Raw genomic sequence first — 20017 nt, forward strand, 5'->3', positions numbered from 1 at the left:
TGCTCAAAATATTAGAACATGGGTGAATAGATTCAAACTACAGGAAAGGAGATTCTACCTAAATGTAGAAGATCTTCCTGATGGTGAGGCCTGTTCACCAGTGGAATGCCCTGCTTCTGAGTGTGGTAATCCGATTATCTGGAAGTTTTTAAACAGAGGCTGGATGATCACCTGTCAAGAGAGCCTTGATTGTGTTTTGTGGGGTTGAACTGGATGGTCCTTAGTCTCTTCCAGTACTATGATTCTATGATTCTAAACCCCAGAAAATACAAAAGGCCCACTGTACTGCAAAAAATACTTTCAGAGCAGCTGACTGAGTTTCAAGGAATAGATTAAAAAACATCATCGCCAGGACATTGCAGCTATGTGTCTGATGTAGAATCTTGGCTATGGAAACTGGACTAAATGGGCCCCATTCAGTTCATTTTTATAGCTATCCTGAAATGAATACACATATTTAAGTTATAATATGGTATTTTATTTGTCATTAGCACTCTGAAGATCCCTTCAGCCAGCAGTGTGAGAACAATTTCAGTCGTATGAAATTATGCACTGCAGAGCCTTTAATGTGATCACATGAGTAGAGAAAATGAATTGTATTTGGTCACGTGGACATAATCACACTTTTTACATGCAGGAACTTGTAGAATAAGGTCACACTTTGTCTTACAAAGTGGACATGAAGATGACTTCAGTTCAGTTTCTGCCAAGCAGCAATAGATGCCCATGTACAAAGGCAAATCTCATTGGAAGTTATCCATTGGGCTGCCTCTGTAAAATATGTATTTCTCAAATAACTGTCTATAGCAGACTTTGAAAATAAATACAAGCAATTTAATAAAATGAACCTTGGAAACAAAAGATATTCATTGTGTGCTGTTTCATTCAGTCAAAGCTTTCCGAAACAAAACTTCTTGGAGCCAGAAACAGATCAATGTCTTATACACGCTGTATATATTTTCAAGTATAAGCCTCTAGGCCACTACATTTCTGTAATGTTTATTTGAATTTGTTCTGCTTCTCCCACGCTGGACATTCTGCAGATATATATAATCCATTTGCTTTACCACCATCAGATCTTCCCAAGATGCCAGCCACAGATGCAGGTGAAATGTCAGGAGAAAATGCCGCTAGAACACAGCCCTACAGTCCAAAAACCACACAACACTCCAGTGATTCCAGCCATGAAAGCCTTCAACAATGTGTTGAAATGCATTATATGAGTATATCCTAACCATAAAATGCAATTGCAAAGTGCATTATATTGCAGTTTAAATCCAGCCTCTGTAGCTGAATCTCCCACTCAGCATGTGGTGTGTGAAAGGCAAAGCATCATCACAGAGGGGCTTGGGAAAGGCCTCTTGATTTTTTGCTGTTCATTTCACTGTTTAGGCCTTTTTATTTTTGGTATGCAAGTCTTTTGGTTTGCATTATTCATTTACCATAATATATCTAGAACAGGAATAGGACTGGGGCCACTTTTCAGATTGAACAAGTTCTTGAGGGCCATCTACGGTACCCCAGGAGCTCCCACTCTACCTCTTTCAATAAAAAGAAAAACATAAAATAATATTCACAACCCAAAATATGCATGTGTTTTGTTGTTCTTTATTTCAATATGAGTTTTAATGTAGTTCTCAATGACTTCATAAAACTCTGGATTTTTACTAAGATTTCCCCACACCCCATTCCACACACAAAAAAGTTCCTTTTCTGAATAAAATGTAGACACCATGCAGTTCAGAATATGCCTGTAAAATTTATCTGGAGATTTCAGCTTTAGAGTTCCCATTAACTTTAACATGACATCCCATTAACATTATATGAGCTTGATGTACTACAGTCAGTCTTGCCATGGGATTATTACAGGAAGCTGCATGTACTAACTAATGCAAAGATAGCTTCAGGCAGACTTCCATAACCATGTAGAAAACCTGGGAGTGGTGAGGACAGGGAAGAAACTGGAAACAGTATAGACCACAGATGTATATCTCAAATTCCCTATGATCTTTTTAGGGAGTTTCCCATCATTTTATGTGCCTGAATGATAGTCTCATCAGGGTGTCTACAATGCCATCAGTCCCTGATTATTTTAAGAACTGGTATAAGATCTGCTGAGGCTTTTAAACTTAATCACTGTTTACACAACCTTTTGCACTAGGATTTAAAGGCCTAGAATCATGGTGGGCCTTGTGGTAAGTGAGGGTTTGGGTGTGTTGTGGGAGGGATAATGATAAAAGTAGTGGCTTCATGTATGTTGCTGTAAACGTAGAAAAAATGCAGTATCAGGATTTTTGCAAATGCAGTCCATATGTTTTTTGAAACCGTTAGAGATCATATACTTGGTTAGTGGTCAAAAGCAATGGCAATCTGTGTCACTAGAGCATTATTGAAACCGTTCCGTCTGAGTACAATGACTATAGATTTCCTTCACATTAATTTAGGGAATCTAGCATTCTAGATCTAAAATTGATGCTGACATAGTTGAACACATTGCAGTGGTCCTGGGATTCATTCAGAAAGACCTAGCATCAACCTGACCACTGCCAACCCCTCCAGAGTCGAAACAGTTTTGGACTTGCAGCTCCCAAAATCCCCCATCATGCATGACTAATAAATGAAGAATTCTGGAAGCTGTGGTTCAAAATAGTAATTTCCCCAAGCTCTGCAAATAAGCAGGCATTCATTCACATCCCATCCTTAGATGTGTTTATGTAATGCTGGAAGGAACAGGAATTGAAGTGGAACTTGGCATTCTGAACAGTGGCAACAAACCAGTCTCTTGGACTCTACCCAAATGCAGTGTTCACTGGTTGAGACACTGTCTGGATTTAAATCGACAGTAAAGATCAGTCTCTTCCATCAGCCCTAGGTTATTTTAAAAGTATAATTTTTAAAAAATGTATTGATAAATTCTAATATGTATTTGGTAATATATGTTATCTCAACTAATATTATGTGTTGGGTTATTTATTGCTCTTACTGGCCTCAATCCACAAAGGTTTTTTGTTATTATTATTCACTGTCCATGAACAAACTGACAGGATAGCTGGTGATAGCAATATTTTGCAAAGCCAAAGTTTAGGTAAGTTACTTTTTGGATTATGCTGTTCTGCTGACTAGGGAATATAGGAAGCAATACTCCAAACATTAATTTTCCAGACTCTGGAAAGGACACTTAATGGTAGCACCAATAAAAGACATCACAGTGCACTTGGAAGAATTCAAGTTAGTGGTGGGCAGGACCAAACTGGCAGCACTATACTCACGTCACAAGTTTTCCTAGTCCATGTCTGAAACGTAGGCTTGAAATCATTGGAGAGCAGGGTATTATCGTTTGGTAGATTGAGATCATAGGCTGGTGAATGGATGGAAACCTTTGGATACAAGAGACAAAAGCACAATGCACTTCTGGTTTGGAAAGCTGAAATGCCATTGATATTGCTATGGTAAGAATTTTTATAAGCTTTGCTAGTAATAAAATCAGGGACAAAAGAAGAATCCTTAAACATGGGGCCCATCTGACTTTGTCTAAAAATACTCTTGAGCTTTGGATTGTGTTTTGTATTTTTAATACAAATCCACTCAGATAGAGATCTTAGTTCAAGGCAAAGGTTAGAATAATTTATGTGCTTTCCATGTTTACTGTTACAGAGAGTGGCCTGCCTAGTTGGCAGTTATCTTGTGGAAATCAATCCATACTGGGGGGGGGGGGGGGGGGACCTGTATGTGTAACCCTGTATGTGTAGAAGAACACCACACACAGTTTTAATGGTATGAAAAATAAGTGGGAAGAAAAACCTTGGCAAGGAATAAGTCTTGATTTGTAAAAGTTTTCTGAAGCAGGAAAAGTTTGCTTTGCTCACATCAATCTCACCCCTCAAGAACAGAGTGGAATACATTACAAGACACAAAGTTTGAGAAGTAACTTCAAATGTTATCCCCAAAAGATTTTCCACTTACACAATGGAAAAATATAAATGACAAATCATTCCATTTTTCAGCCCTACTTACTCTGCCATAGTCTTCCTCCCTAGAGTAAGGGATTGTAGCAACAAACATTAATTCCCCCATGTTCAATGTCTGTCTCAGTTGGGTTTATTTGTTGTTTTCTTGTCTTTTTCCCTCTTATCATTGCATATCTCTCAGGTTTTAATTTTCTTTAAAGAGAGAAGAAATTGTGTATTATAAACAAAAAATAAAAGGAATACAAGTATGTCAAGCTCATCATTGATCTTGACTATTTTAAATATGTGTCACATTGTGAATCTAGGAAAATCTGTGCTGGAGTTCATTAAAGCATTTTGAATTGTATTACAACATAACTCAGGCAAATGTTACATGGTAGTCTACATAATTATTTTCAGCATGCTGTTTGGGGGGGTATATGTTCTTCCAACTTAATCAACCCTTGCATACACACTATACAAATGTTCCTTTGCCAAAGGAAAAGAATAATGGCTTTTATATCAGGCTGTTAAACCACACATCTCACACTAGTATGCTTTACTGAAATTTCAAAATGCCTGTCTTAATGATTACAACAAAGAAAGAGGAATAGTGCTTTTAGATCCTGTAATGTGTTGTGTACAACAACTGTATATAAAAGCCAATCTTCACAAAGGCACACTCTTGTGCTTCAAATGCTCTAAGGACCAGTTGGAGATGATATTTATGGGCATCAAAGGACCTTCTTCTTCAGTAACTCAATCATCATGAAAGGATTCAAGAGCACACAGCAATGAGAACCAGCATGTTCTCCTGGTAATTATATCACCGCTGTAAATGATCAAATGTTGCAAATGCAGGCATTTACATTCCCTTTCATTATTAAATTGGAATCAGTGTCTGGCTGCAATCCACAATAATAAAAGCATCATCTTTTAATAACATAAAGAAAGCCAAACTGCTGGGATACATACATACATGTACCATTAGCAAAAACAAAACTCAGTTTTGAAATCCTCTCTTGTTTGGTTCAGCTCCAGATTTTGCACTTCTGTATTTTCAATTTGGCATCCAGATTTTATTTTGTTAGGGTAAAAACTTATTTGAGAACTGTTTCCAGCAAAGAGAGGTATTTTTGAAATTTTCAGGAGATTTTTGTACATGCAAAATTGTACAGTACTGTAGTTGCAAAATTATTCAGCAACACACTTCCAATCAATGGGAAAAGAAAAAGTGTACAACCCTCCAGCAGCGTCTTTCCATCATCCATAGCTCTTCTGGGAAAGTTTTAAAACCATGTCTAAAACCATGTAAAATGCCTTCTATTTTTCTGCCAAGTAAATGTACAGGCTCAGAAGTCCACCTCATAACTTTGGAAATCCATATTTCCTATCCAAATTAAACTAGGGAAGGAAAACATAGACATTTGCAAGCAGGAACAGTTGTAGAGCAAAACTCCTTTATGCTATTTTAACTTACCCTGAACAGATGTACAGGACAAGGAAAAGAGAGAGAGATCTGGACAAAATTATAATGGGATTCATTTCACACAGCAAAAGAGGGCCTTTCAGGTTGCATGAAGGTCTCTGCTCTGCACAAGCTGAGTAGTAAATTTGTTGGGAAATACATTTTACCCAGTGTTTATCTCCAATTCTTCACAAAGTACTTGTCAGTGAAGAAGAGATCACATAGGAATTTGCAATGCAAATGTAGTTCATGGTCTAATGGGCACATTAAAAGCATTCACCCAAATAGGTAGGTGTTAATGTAATATATATTGCTGTGGTTTGTTAGAGACTTTGTTCTTATATTGTTCCTACTTTTCTCCTCTAAAGTAGAGTCATTGAATAGTGTACACAATCATAATCAACTAGAGATGTGTGCACAATGATGGTCCACTTTTTTTCTTGCCCTGAAGTATATGTGCAGCACTTTCAACTTCAGGCAAAGCTGAAGACAAAGGAGTCCATAGAACAATGCTGTTGCATCTCAATATCTAGGCTGACTGGGTCCAAATAGAGTGCATGGTATATTGGCAAGGGCAAATCCAAAAACAGGGTCAATCCAAGATTAAAAACTAGAGTGGACAAAGTGCAGTCTCTCAGATGAGACTACACTAAAACTGTCTGAATTCCTCACCAGTAGCTAAAATGATTATGGCTAATGGGAACAACACTCTAGCATCATCTGTAGCAGTACAGCACCATCATCTGGACTGCCACTTTTTAATCACCCCTGCTCTAACTCAAAGGGATTATAGTACAGCATGTACAGGACAATAAAATTATAGCTACAATCTGATACCAAATGCTTGTCCAACAGTTCTCACCTAAGTGTTATAAGCTTAACTCCCAGACATCAGTCAGGTCTTAGCTACATTCTGGTTGAATGCCTAGTTTTGGGAGAATGTGTTTGGAAGACAAGGATAGAAATGCGGTTGCCAGGTCAAGCCTATCCCCAATCCTGAAATATCCTAGAGATATCAGAGCCAAAACCTTAGGCCTATGAAAGGCTGCTTATGATGTTACAGAATGCTGGCCCTGGTTTCAGTGGTGATGTGCAAGTGGAAGCCCTTGGCATGATACATTAAGTATAGTGTTTTTTTAAAAAAATCAAATCTGAGGAATATATATAGATGCATATAGGTATAGATCATATTTTTGAAAGCAATGATCCCACCTCGGGATTCTTCCAGCTTGCCATGGAGAAGAAATGAAAAAAGGCCAGACCCTGAGATTTGCTAATTCTAGATGGGGAGAGCATGACCCTCCCGATGTTGTTGGACTGCAACTACTACAACTTATAAAGCATGTTCTTCTGCAAATGGACACATCTTGGGTATTCAGGAACTGGTGCTCTCTCAAGCTACAGTGGGCTCATCATTCCCATCTTGCTGGAAGGAAGGAAGAAGTGGGGTCCTGCATCCATTCTCTCCAAGCACATGGGATCTTATTGCACAAGATGTAGAGCCCCTCAGCCTGATCTACTCCTTCATGCCTTATGGACTGAGAAACTCCAAGACGTTCTTCATAAAATATTCCATCAGTAGAGACATGATCTCATGAGTGGATTGAATGAAATTGTATGATTGGGGTCTGACTAAAGGCCTATTAAGGCCTGCCAAGACTGAAGAGACAACATCCTATACTTGGAACCTGGAAAACTCCATTATGGAGAAACAAAGGAGGTGAAGATTGGATTAACTGTGGTATGAAAAATGCTGCTGGAGGAAACTGCTGAACTGACATAACTGACCTGAGAACTTTTGGTGTAAACAACACATGTTTACATGGTCAAAGACAATTTACTCTTTAAATTAAGGAAATCAGAAACAATAGCTCCTTACTTAAGAAACAAAATAACATATGTCCAGAATTTATGGCGCATCACAGCAAGTCTTATCTAAATGACAGGTTGCAAAACAATTCAGAACAACAGCAAGAAGTTGCTACATAAGAAAACCCTTTCCTCTGCCAAAGTGTGTCAGATTTGCCGGGAATGCAAAATCTGAACACCCACCTCCTTCCAAGATGACCTGAATGAAGAAGGACATGAGTATGGGTGGATATAATGTATATGGAGTGAATGGTTATTTCAATGTGCTTTCGATTAAATCAGCACATCTCTAGCTCACCTATAGCTTTGCACTGATTTATGCCTCTCCTTACCAATGGCCTTTATTCCTACTATACACAGATTTTATCCCTCACCTCAACTCTGAATATGTCCACTGGTCAATTATTGGATTATTGAATTATGATGTTTGATGTTTTCATATATTTTATGTATTAATTTTGGAATGTAATTTTATGCTATGTTTCATTGTGTTTTTAGGGCTTGATCCCCATATAGGCTGCCCCAAGTCACTTCGAGGAGATGGGGCAGGATATAAGAATAAAGTTGTTGTTGTTGTTAATGTGGAGAAAATGTGAATGTTTCCCCTCTGTCTGTGTAATCAATATAGCTATTATAAAACCAGTATTAGATCTGTGTATCTCTTTCTTTTTCTGAAAGTACCTGAGTCAATCTGTTCCACTGAAAATGAATTAAAAAACATGTTCAAGGTTCAAAAAGGATTCATGACAATGACAAGCTCTCTTTCAGGTGTGTAGCAGGGTGTGAATCATGTTTCCATGATATTTCAAGTGAATGGTGCCGCTATCAAGAGATCATGTATTGTAATGGCAGGAGGTGGAACCCAATTTAGTGTGGTGGTGAATCCATTTTGGATTTTACTTTAGATTTAAATGAAGCTATTAAAGGTGCTGAACACTAATTTTTGTATAAACGAATCCCCAGAATGGATTCATTATTTCACTCACATAGAAGCTACCAGCCATTAGCATACAATTTCCTTCCCTCCCTCAACAAGCTACTTGTCAGCAGAAAGGAAATCACATGACATCTAAAGAAGGAAAATATGTTAAATCTCAATGCATTAAATATCACAAAGGTCTCCAAAATTGTGCCATTGCCATGAAGCTCTGCTGGAAGACTTCACCAAAATTCAGCTGCTCCTTCAGTTCCAGATATACCTCTGACTATTTGAGAACACAGTCTATATGAATGTTCAAGCCCATCTGTCACCCAGCCCCTGGCATCATCTACCAACACATTTTGAAAATGTTGCACATCAAAACATAGTCAAAAGGAGCAATGTATGCATATCCATATGGAAACCTCATGTTTGCAAAATGGGGTCTGAAGAATGAAGAAAAGCTGTGAAGACATGATGCGTATATTAAAAGCTGTCAAACTCATTTTGACAAATGCATATAAGTATTTTATAGATTTAAAGCAAACTCTTGAAAGTTGCATTTGTCTGACCTTAGGCATTAATAATACCAGGATGGGGCCCTGGCTGTCATTCCTTTCAAATATTCTGCCTCCTCAGTTTTCTGGATCCTTGTACAGTATACCATTAAAAAACATGTATTGAACCTTGTATGGCAAAAGCAACTTGTTTGTGTTATGCGTAGGAGGAAAAACAACAACTAAAGAAGTGCTGAAGTCTCCTGACCTGTCTCTCTCTTCTTCCTGAGCATGCTTTGTCAATGAGGGCTTTGTTTTACAAGAGTTGCTGGTCATGTATATTTAAATTCAATCTTCTGTGATATATGTTTCCATTGAATCAGCAAATTTGTGGGTGCAAAGACATGGCTCTGTGTTGTCATGTTTAGGCTCCAACTCCTCATGTTGCTCCTTCCTCCATCATTTTATCTTTTCACATCTATCTTTTAATCATCACTAGCCAAAATGGGCACCAACTGCCACTGGACTGCTAAGTAAGCTTTATTTTCCTCATCAGATTTCACAGCCATTATCAAGAATCTTGAATCAAATTTTATTATACTAGCAATGTTAATTTCTTCATGTAATTGTGCAACCACAAACACTAGGACTGGCATGTTTTGATTGGTGTAAGACCATTAGACCAGCTGGACTTTTCAGTGACTGCCCCTTTGCATTGGAATTCCTTAAGCAGGGATGGCCCCCTCTTTACTGTCTCTCTATCAGTAAGCAAATATTTCTTTATTTTGACAGACCTTTAGAACTGAAGGAATTTTTTGAAAAGATCTTATACAAGAAAGCTGTTTTAATTGTGCCATTTTAATAGCTTTTTATTATCTTTAATTGCATGTTTTACATTATTTAAATATATGGATATTTTTGTGTTGTGATCTTGATCTTTTGTATGTCATAGCTATATTGCATTTGTTTTAATTTGTTTTGGAGAAAAGGCAGGGTATAAATAAAGATAACAGCACCAACAACAGCAACACATAAGTGTTAAATTACTTAGGACTATAGTTACTATAGGACTAGTAACTTGATTTATTCTTTGGCTTTAATACAATCTTCCTGAACTTGATACTTTCCAGATGTTATGGGCTACTGCACCCCAAAACCCACAGCCCATGTGGGAGGTATGACAACAGAGCAAGTTATTTTGATGGACTTGTTCAATAAGAATTCTTTATTTTACACTAGTTACTTCTTGGAGCAATCTCTTATTATTTCTGTGGAACAGGTGACAGATATATTTGGTATATCAACTATGTTACCTCTGAAGTGTTTTGTCCCCTGTGCCACCTCCCCATGCACACATCAACATAAATCATTGTCCTGTGTACATAAAGAGTGCATTATTAGATGCTGACTTGGCTTCGTAATTTAACAGTCTCACGCTGTGCTTGTTGGCAGGCATAAGAGCCAGTTACTGTGCACTGAGCTAAACAAGGCACGTGATGCTGGTTTTCTCAGGCACTGCCATGGAAATGGAAGTGGCTCAGGTGACCATGTAAGGTGGACACCTGCCAAGCAATTATATTTAACAAGAGCTGGAGGGATAAGGGGAGCACATGCTTTGCATGAAGAACTTCAAGGACAGGCATGTGCATGCACATAGCCCTTCACTCCCTCTTTTGATATATGCTGTTCCTCTTATGAAGTATTTATATTTTTGTACCTCAGTCAGCATATTTCAGTCAACAGCCAAGTTGGGCAATCCATCCTAGGAGATTAAAACGTAACCATATAAACGGATTGAGTTAAAACATCTAAGTTGCAGGAGTTCTCACACTCTGTCATGGCTTGCCTCCCAAACTAAAACAAACACTCTTTGAACCTTATCAGAAGCAGCAAACAGGTGCTATCGCATGAGGGTTTTCCACTCATTTGAAGTAGAGAACTTTCTAAATGGGCTGGGAAACTCACGCAAGGAGAGGGAAAAAGACGAGGAGTGGGGCACATCTATTCCTGGATCAGCTGTGCACTGAAATATCAGTTTTCTAGAGTACCAGCATCTTTCTCATAACAGATTGATGTACTGACTAGAAAGTAAGGCAGTGACTGGGCTGACCCAGTTTCAAATTGCCATTCAGTCATGCAACTCATTGAGATAACCTGAGCTAATCATTAATCTCAGTTTGATTAAGCTCACAAGATTAATATGAAATGGTGGGGTGGAGACCATGTGTTACCTGGAAGAAGGGCAGAATGTAAATGTAACATGAGGTTAAAAATACCCCTCCCCACACACACAACATCAAACATCCATGTTAACAACATAGGTTTTTTTAAAATTTATTGCACTGGATGGAAGATTTTAGGACTGGTAGTCCAAAAAGTAACCTTTCCACACTCTGAGGTCCATGCACTTGATGTGCATCAGATTCCAGGACTGGGGGGAGAGAATATTGCAGTATCCTGAAATATTCAGCATAACCTTGTAAATATTTTAAGTGCATTCACTTTCTTAACATCCAAGGGAGATGCAGTCTTTTTTCCATTCCTGACCTAACTCTCATCACAGTTGTCATTTGTTAAATACAGGCAAAAAGAAGTTGCTTGTAGCTGGCTGTGCTAGTAACATCTGCATTCATGTTGTGCACTGAAATGGCAAGACAGCGGGACTAAGGACCTGTAAAATATCATTGGAGGAGGCACATTTGGAAACAAAGGTAGTTGGTTTTGATTAATCATAATGGCTACTTTTATCACTGTGACACTGTGGAGTAGGGGGAAGTTGCAGTTGCAGATATTTTTCCTTTTCTTTTCAGTGGGTAGTGCACAGATATGCTAGTTAAGGCTGATGGGTGTTGCAGTCCAACCACATCTGAAGAGTTACAAGATACAGACCCCTGTTCTAGCAGAATGGATACACTAGAATCATTAACTCTATAGTTTGACCTATGTTATCTGTTCTAGAAAATATAGCCGCTAGAGGACGAGGACTTCAGAGGCAAGGGTTTGAACTTCCACTAATTAGGCAAGTCACATAGTCAAAAGAAAGAACTGATAAATTTCAAGGAAACTAGTAGTTATAACACCTATTACAGTAGAGTCTCACTTATCCAACATAAACGGGCCGGCAGAATGTTGGATAAGTGAATATGTTGGATAATAAGGAGGCATTAAGGAAAAGCCTATTAAACATCAAATTAGGTTATGATTTTACAAATGAAGCACCAAAACATCATGTTAGACAACAAATTTGACAGAAAAAGTAGTTTAATGTGCAGTAATGTTATGTTGTAATTACTGTATTTATGAATTTAGCACAAAAATATCATGATATATTGAAAACATTGACTACAAAAATGCGTTGGATAATCCAGAATGTTGGATAAGCGAGTGTTGGATAAGTGAGATTCTACTGTAATTGCAATTAAGTCACTTCCCCAACAACTGCAGAATAAGTACATTACAGTATGATTGCAACTTAACACAGGAACTTCAAATGTAGACCATAGGCCTATTGTGAACAACTAATATTCCTAAATTTGTTGCTCTCTGGAAACAGCTTTATCTAAATTTGAATGTGCAATTGGAATGCAAAATGCTCCAAAATGAGCCTTCCTTGCAATTAATTTTAATTATTATGATTTACATAGATCCATTAAAAAATGTGAGTCAGCTTGCAACAAAACAGTCAGATTAAGTAATCAAGCTGTTTTTGATTGTTTCTATCTTCTAAAGATCTGTGTTTACAATATCAGCCCATTAAAATATCAGTTAATCTGTTGGCAACATAACTCAAAGCTGCTTTAGGTCAGTTGATAAGAATCTAGTGATCTTAAATTTAGGAATTTGAAACTGGAGTCACTGTGTCTGCTCTGCACAGGCTGCTTTATGTTTTAAAAAAGGTGTTGTTATACACTTCGTGTGACCTGTGGATCAAAACACTGCCATTACAATTTTATGACCCATAAACTAAACTATTTTGCAACTTGAAAAACTGATATTTATAACATGTCTGCAAGAAATGGCTGGTCTCAATTTTTATACACATCAAAATGGAGTCTAAATAAACTCACCTAGTTCTGTTTTAAGATCTAGAAGAGCCTTTCTCCGCAGTTCCAGAACTCCTGGATATCACCCATGCTCTCTGGAGCTGATGGGAGAAGAAGTGACTTCAGTAAGTAAAAAAATATTTTAATGGCGTAAAATTGATATAAAATTGTACTCGGTTCCTTTAGTAGCATCTCACAAGCAAAGTCTGCTTATAGAAATATTGCCATCAGCTTAGTGAGAAAGAAAGGGGTTAGGTTTATCTGATTCTCCTCCTCTGTAATTACAACCCTTCACCAAGAGTCTGCCAAAAGGGATGCAGATCCCCAACTGACCCATGTATTAGGCCCTTCTTTGTTTTGAACTTCATCTCCAAAAATCCCCCTCACCTTTGGTCATGTTGGCCCAGGCTCCTGGGAAATGAAGTCCAAAAAAGTCCCATGATTGTAAGTCACATTTGTGCACTGGTTATGTCATCTATATATCTCAAACAAGTAAGCATCTTTGAGGGATGAGGGTGGAATCCAACTAAGCAGGCTTTCAATTAACCAATCTCATATTCAGAAAAATGGATGAGAAAAGTGAGAGAATCATTTATTTATGCTGTTCATGCTAGGGCCATCATTTATTCATATTGTTGACATAGCTCTTTTCTCTGCTGCTCATCATGGTTGACCATACTTCCAGACTGTGCTTCAATCTGAGCACCCCAAAAAATCTAAACACAGTACCTAAAATCTTTATTTTTACAGCAGTTGTGCAAAAATACACTTATATATGCATACAGAGAAAGAAAATAGCATTTCAACCCCCAAAACAAGAAATTGAAACATAGTGTATCATAGTCTATCTGTGTGCTTCACATAGCACTTTCACTATACTGTACAATTTAAGAAGAACTGAAGGAATGGGACAGAAAAAAATTAATGGAATTGTAGGCCTAGAACATAATTGCTCATTTAGATGCCCTAATTACCTGGACTAAGGCAAGAAGTCTCAAGATGAACATAGAAAAACATAGAATTCTAATTCTAGAGGAATTAATGCAGTTTAACACTACTTTAACTGCCATGGCTCACTATTATGGAATTTTGAGATTTGTAGTTTGGTGAGACACCAGTACTCTTTGGCAGAGAAATCTAAATATCTTGTTAGACTACAACTCCCATGAGTCCATACCATTGAGCCATGGCAGTTAAAATGGTGTCAAACTACATTAATTCTACAGTGTTGATGCACCTTATGAAAGTGAAAGCTATGTCCAATCTATCTGTAATTCAGATGGTCATAGCATTAGAAAGGATGGTAGATTTCCAGACAATTGTGTACCATTTGGCCCTGGCTGTGGCACAGCTGGCTAGTAACCAGCTGCAATAAATCACCACTGACTGAGAGGTCATGAGTTCGAAGCCCAGGTTGGGTTAAGTCCCATTAATTAGCTCAGCTTGCTGTTTACCTAAGCAGCCCAAAAGACAGTTGTATTTGTCCGTTAGGAAATTTAGGGACACTTTATGCGGGAGGCTAATTTAATTAATTTACAACACCATAAAACTGCCACCAGCATGTGGAAAGGAATGAGGAAGTATAGCACTCAGTGTCACTCATGGATGATGAAGCAACAGCTCCCCCTGTGGCCAGAATCGAGCATACCCTCACAAAGCTGGAAATGTTAAAAAAAATTGCCTCTGTGTGTGTCTATACTGTATGCTGTTTGTCTGATGCCATATATATGTTCATTTTAATCCGCCCTGAGTCTCCTCAGAAGGGCGAAATATAAATACTGTAAATAAATAAATACTATAAATAAATAAATAAATAAATAAATTTGGATGAGGAAAAGTTATCATATTTACTCAAACGTAATACACACCCTTTTTGGCTAAATTGCATAAATTGCAAAAGTGGGGCATGCATTAGATTTGATGGTACATTAGAATCACATATGGAAATGTACCTGTGCTCCTCTATCAGGCCAAGACCTCCCAACTGACATTCATGAGACATTCAAACCCTTCCCCTCAGTTTTGAAGGCCTCATGAATGATGCCTTAGTTTGGAAGCCACTTCCCCTCCATCAGGCTAAGGCAGGCAGCAAAACAGCCGACAGGCAAGGGAAAGCTGTGCATTACATTCAGCAACAAATCACTTTTTTGTAATGCTCACTTTCAAAATTGAAGTGCACATTACAATCAATGGTGCATTATACTAGAGGAAATACAGTAAATACAAAAAAAAACCAAAAGGCTGGTTGAGTTTCCATTAATATCAACAGCAAATGAAAGGAAATTATTAAAATAAATGAATTTATTACAAAAATATTAATGGAATGAATGTAATTCTAGGAAGAATCACAGATGTTGAAGTAACAAAACAATCCCTTTTTCTTGCATGCTTCTATTGGTTACTGTTTCCTAATGTGATGTGTCTGCCTGGTATTTGCTTTCTAAGGTATTTGCACTTTACTGTTCTGTAGAACATCCTCTGTTCTGCACATCTACTCCACGTTCTGGTACATTCTGTGGCAGAATTGTGGAGCATCCTGTTTCGGTTGCAGATGGAATTAATGTTTGTTTGCGTCTCTCTCTCGCTTGGCTTCACGTCTGTGTTTTTCTTAGTAACAGCAGCAAAAGTAACTCCATGAAGTACACACTGTCCTTGCAGCTGGGGCTATAAGCAGACAGAAAGGCCATCACCCAAAATAAAAGTGCTCCTGTCCTTGATTCTGATTCCTCGATGTTCTTTCTTGGTGCTGCAGTTCTTCATGTGGGTTTTGTTGCTTTTGTCCAGGGATAAGAAGCAGGAGAAAAGTCATTTGATTTACAACCCCAAGGAACAATCTGACCTCACACATCTCTGCCAACCAATGGTTCATAAAGAGATACAGAAGCATTGTTTGTTGGTAGCAAAGTTTTTTTTCGCCCTTGCAGAATAATAGGGCAGATTGACTGCACCATCTTCTTCTTACGAGTCATTGATAATATTTAAATTGTCCATTGGAAAATAGTTGTTTTTGTCACTGATATAAATTGGATTTTGGGTGATTTCACAAATGGAATTTATTTGCAAACATTGGGTTGGATCCAGAATTATGTTTAGCAATGATTCTTTGCTCCTGATGAATGGGAAAGTCTTCATTACGCTTTCCTTCCCTGCAGCTGCAACCTCATCTGAAAAGCTGGTGAGAGGCAGAGTCTAAACTAATATTTGTTCAAAATTGTTAGACATTGTTACATTGTCACACCCATTTATGTTACTCGTTTGTTGTTGTTCTCATTTGCCATCAAGTTGGCATCAATTTTGAGGCAACCCTGTGCATGAGAGGCATCAAAGGACCCCAGTCATTAACCATCCAACTCGATTTTTGCACGCTCAGGCCTATGGCTTCCTTGGTTGACTCAATCCATCTTTAGTGCAGTCTCCCTCTTTTCCCATTGCTTTCACATTACCAAATATTATTACCTCTTTTCTAAATATTATTCCTTTTCCAATGAATCTCAAATTCTCATAATATGCAAAAAGTACAATAGCCTCAGTTTAATCATTTCCACTTCTAGTAAAGCTTTGAGTTTTGTGTGCTGTAAGAGTCGCTCATTTGTGTTTTTGACCATCTCCAGTTTCTCTAAAAGGTTCCACCAGCATCACATTTTGAATGCTTTCGTTTGAATTTCCTTTCTTCATTATCCAATTTTCACAATCATATATAAAAACTGCAAACACTATGGCATGATAACAATGATATGTCATTATATTTGAGGATTTTATCTAGTTTCTTTTTAGGTTTTAGTGTTCTGAGTTTTTGACCACATTCTCCATGTTGATTGATAGCTGAGACAAGGTGCTGCAAGTAACTATTCTGTTGTCTTTATCACTCATAAGTTATGAAAATAATTTTTTGTCATTTTCTGTTTTCTTACTATAATAATAATAAACTTTATTTATATACCGCTCCATCTCCTCAAGAGGACTCAGGGTGGTTTCCAACATGAACAATAAAAAACATTAAATTGTCAAAAAAAACACCATAGAACCAAGTTAAACATAGTAAACACAATAAACAACATCATAAGACAGAACCAGAACAATTCTATTAAAAACAGACATAAGACTACTCAGCTTTAACTCTGATTTTGAACTTCCCTCTTTAATTTCTAACAGTAATCATTTCAAATATTTATTATTTTCTGCGACTAGAACCTTTGGTGTTCCTTGTCTTTGTTTGCATCCTGGGAAGTATGAAATTTTCTTCCCCTCTTCTTCCAGTTATAATGCCACTTGTGGCACAACCAAATGTCATAGCGCATCCATTTCTTTTTCAGTGATCCATAATTGTTTGTGATCTATATGATGAAGGTTTTGCCAAACCACAGGCAGGTATTTTTTTCTTAAATTCTTCAATGTGCTCCATTAATCAATGCATAGAAACTATATAATCTTTAGAGCCTTTTTCTTGATAATTGTAATTTTTCACATATGTGGAAAAAGTCTTTATTATAAAACTCATTAGTAGCTCTTTTTTATCTATTTTAAGATATTTAAAAATATAAAATGGTTCCCAATTCCTCAAAATGGCATACAAAAAAGTAACATTTTAAGAATATAAAAACATTTCTTGTAGAATCCTACTTGGAAGGAGCCCCATGGGGCATCGGGTCCAACCCCCTGCTCAGTGCAGGATCTGCAGCTAAAACATCCCCACCAGATAGCTGTGACAGCAGAGAACCGATCTACACACCTCCTCTTTAAGGCATTTAAAGATTGCAATCATGTCACTTTTCAGTCTCTTCTTCATTAAGCTGAACATATTCGGCTCCTTCAACTTCTACTCACATGTTTTGTTCTCCATATATCTCATCATTCTGGTTGCCCTTTTCTGAACTCACTTCAAATTATCTTAATCCTTTTTCAAATGACACCCATTACAACTCCAAAAACAATTAATGACACAATTGGTTGGTACAATATTTCATGGAGGGAAACCATGTGTTATCCCCACAGTAATATGTGATGTTATTTGTAGCACACTAATTTCCAAGCTCTTACTGGGCATCTCTGGATCAGTATGTGTTCCTTACACAGAGGTTTCCAGGGTGAAGGAGATATTTCTCTAGATCTCCATCCCTTTGTTTCCATTGCATATCCATGTCTTCCTAACACCAAAGAGTCATTACACTAACTGAATCGTCAAACTAGATCCAGCTCATTTTGTGGAATAATTTAATCTTTATAGAAGACAATTAAAATCTTACCCAATCTTAAAGAGTACCAATAGATTACAATAGCATTTTTATGACTGTAAAATGGCTTGCAACGCCACTACACTACAGTCACTTAAATAAGTCCCAAAGCTTGCAATGTTTCCTTTTGCAAACAATTGCTAAGCAAACCCTTCCATTACAATTTACTGTGTAGCTTTTTCCCATGCTATTCTTCCTATGCATTATGTCGTTTGGTGGGAATCCAGAGGTCAATTCATACATTTTCCATTTCCAGAATGATTATTTGCTTTGTTTTGGTTTAGAATTGCATGAAGCACTTTTATAGGGGTTTTTTTTTCCAACTGGAAAACAAAGTGCACACATAGCCTGGAAGCCTGAGTAACTTTAACAAAGTTGCAAGGCCATATATTTGAAGAGTTGCTTTTTTGGAAGATACTAGCCATGCAAATTGAGGGATTCTGGGACTTATTGTTCAAAAGAGTGTTGTTGTTTTCAAACCTTGGTGAAAACAGCTCGTAGTTGATATGTCCTAAAACTGAGAAAGAGCGACAGAGCAGGAACCTCCTTAACACTTTCTTTATCAGTTTCTCCATATCTTCTCCATTAAAATTTTAAAATAACTAGTAGATAAAGTATTACATATTTATTGTTCACTCACCTATCCTTTTGCTCCTAACTGGTACTTTGAGTAGCTGCTTCAAGTTCATAATGCCTCTCCCTAACATGTTTATCCCACAGAGTTGTAAATTTGAAAACTTTTTGCCTGGAATCTTTTCATGAACTGAAAACATATTTGTGTAATTTAACAAATGCAACCTGTTGGGTAACGTTCTTGCAAATATTTTGCTTGCCTAAAACTTTTAAGAGACACTATGCAGCACACATAGTACTAACAGGTTGAACCAATTGATAAGAAGATTTGTTTTAAATGTACTAGTGGCAAATTATTAACTTTAATGCAATCAAGGGAAACCAATTCCTTCTAGCGACAGATGTTAAAGTTCAATTTTATGTCAAAGAGCTGAATTTGTAAGAACACCACACATTACTTGGAGACATGCTCAATTTATTTCAAATATTGTTAATATTTTGATGAATTGAAATGTGCCTGTGCCACAAATAAAAAAGACAGTCTCATGTTTCATGGACATAGAACTCTGATAACTGTGGAAACCTATTAATATAGAGAGGATACATTTATTTACATTGTTAAATTTATTTCCCATTCCACAGCTGAATACAGGCTTAGAGCAACTTACACATTGATAAATTAATAAGACAAGATGATCTAATCACTATGATTTATAACATAAAATGGTATAACATAGAAAGAAGAGAATGAGGGAGAACGAAAACTGAAACACAAGTTCTTAACATAAAGTTCCTCAACCTAATGAAATTTCTGTATATTTTACACATCATGAGACAAAATAACAATTCACTCATTGGTTGGAATGCTTTGCTATGAGGCTATACCATGCACTGAAAGCTCATCATCAGAACATGATCGTTACTCAAATTTGTTCGTTCTATCAATGGAAGTATCTAGTCTCACCAGGTTTTCAAATCGTACAGTCCCTTACTATTGGCTACCATGGGTGGAGCTGGTGGCAATTGCAAGTCAAAACATCCAAAGGGCCAAAGGTTCCCCTACTCCTCCAGGAACTTTTATTGACATACCAGATTATATGTAGCACTTTGAACTTAAAATCTGCTAGATCAATAATATGTGTTCATAAAATAATATTTGTGCTCCGGTACAGATGTAGACAAGCTGTCTCAACATGCTGAGATGTATTGGAACACCTTATTAAAAAGGGTTGTCAACTGCTTTGAGAAATTTCATATTTCAAATTGTTTTGGTGAAAAATTCACGAAAGCACCTTTTTGGCAAACAACACATCAAACCATTGGTATTTACATAGTAAACACTTTCATGGAATATGATTTTTTGCTGATAGCCTTGGCTTTAGTACAAAAATACCTATCTTTTGTGCACAAAAACCCACTCATTTTGAAATTTTCACAAAAGAGTACTAAAATGCTAAAAATCATTAAAAT

The 20017-nt window shown here is 37.2% G+C and overlaps 1 long non-coding RNA gene across 2 annotated transcripts in view; it reads right to left on the reverse strand.

Moving 5' to 3' along the window:
• Positions 1 to 18995, reverse strand: part of LOC134299582 (uncharacterized) — a 41710-nt gene extending 22715 nt beyond the window's left edge. Inside the window, exons 1-4 of one of the 2 annotated variants that reach the window (XR_010006785.1) lie at positions 18615 to 18995; positions 12768 to 12844; positions 4015 to 4160; positions 3270 to 3377 (exon numbers count right to left, since the gene is read on the reverse strand). This is a non-coding gene — a long non-coding RNA (uncharacterized LOC134299582). The remainder of the gene's footprint in view (positions 1 to 3269; positions 3378 to 4014; positions 4161 to 12767; positions 12845 to 18614) is intronic. The other variant, XR_010006786.1, reaches the window with a different exon arrangement.
• Positions 18996 to 20017: the final 1022 nt, after the last annotated feature.

The sequence above is a fragment of the Anolis carolinensis genome, chromosome 5 (genome assembly GCF_035594765.1).
Source record: "Anolis carolinensis isolate JA03-04 chromosome 5, rAnoCar3.1.pri, whole genome shotgun sequence".
NCBI lineage: Eukaryota > Metazoa > Chordata > Lepidosauria > Squamata > Dactyloidae > Anolis > Anolis carolinensis.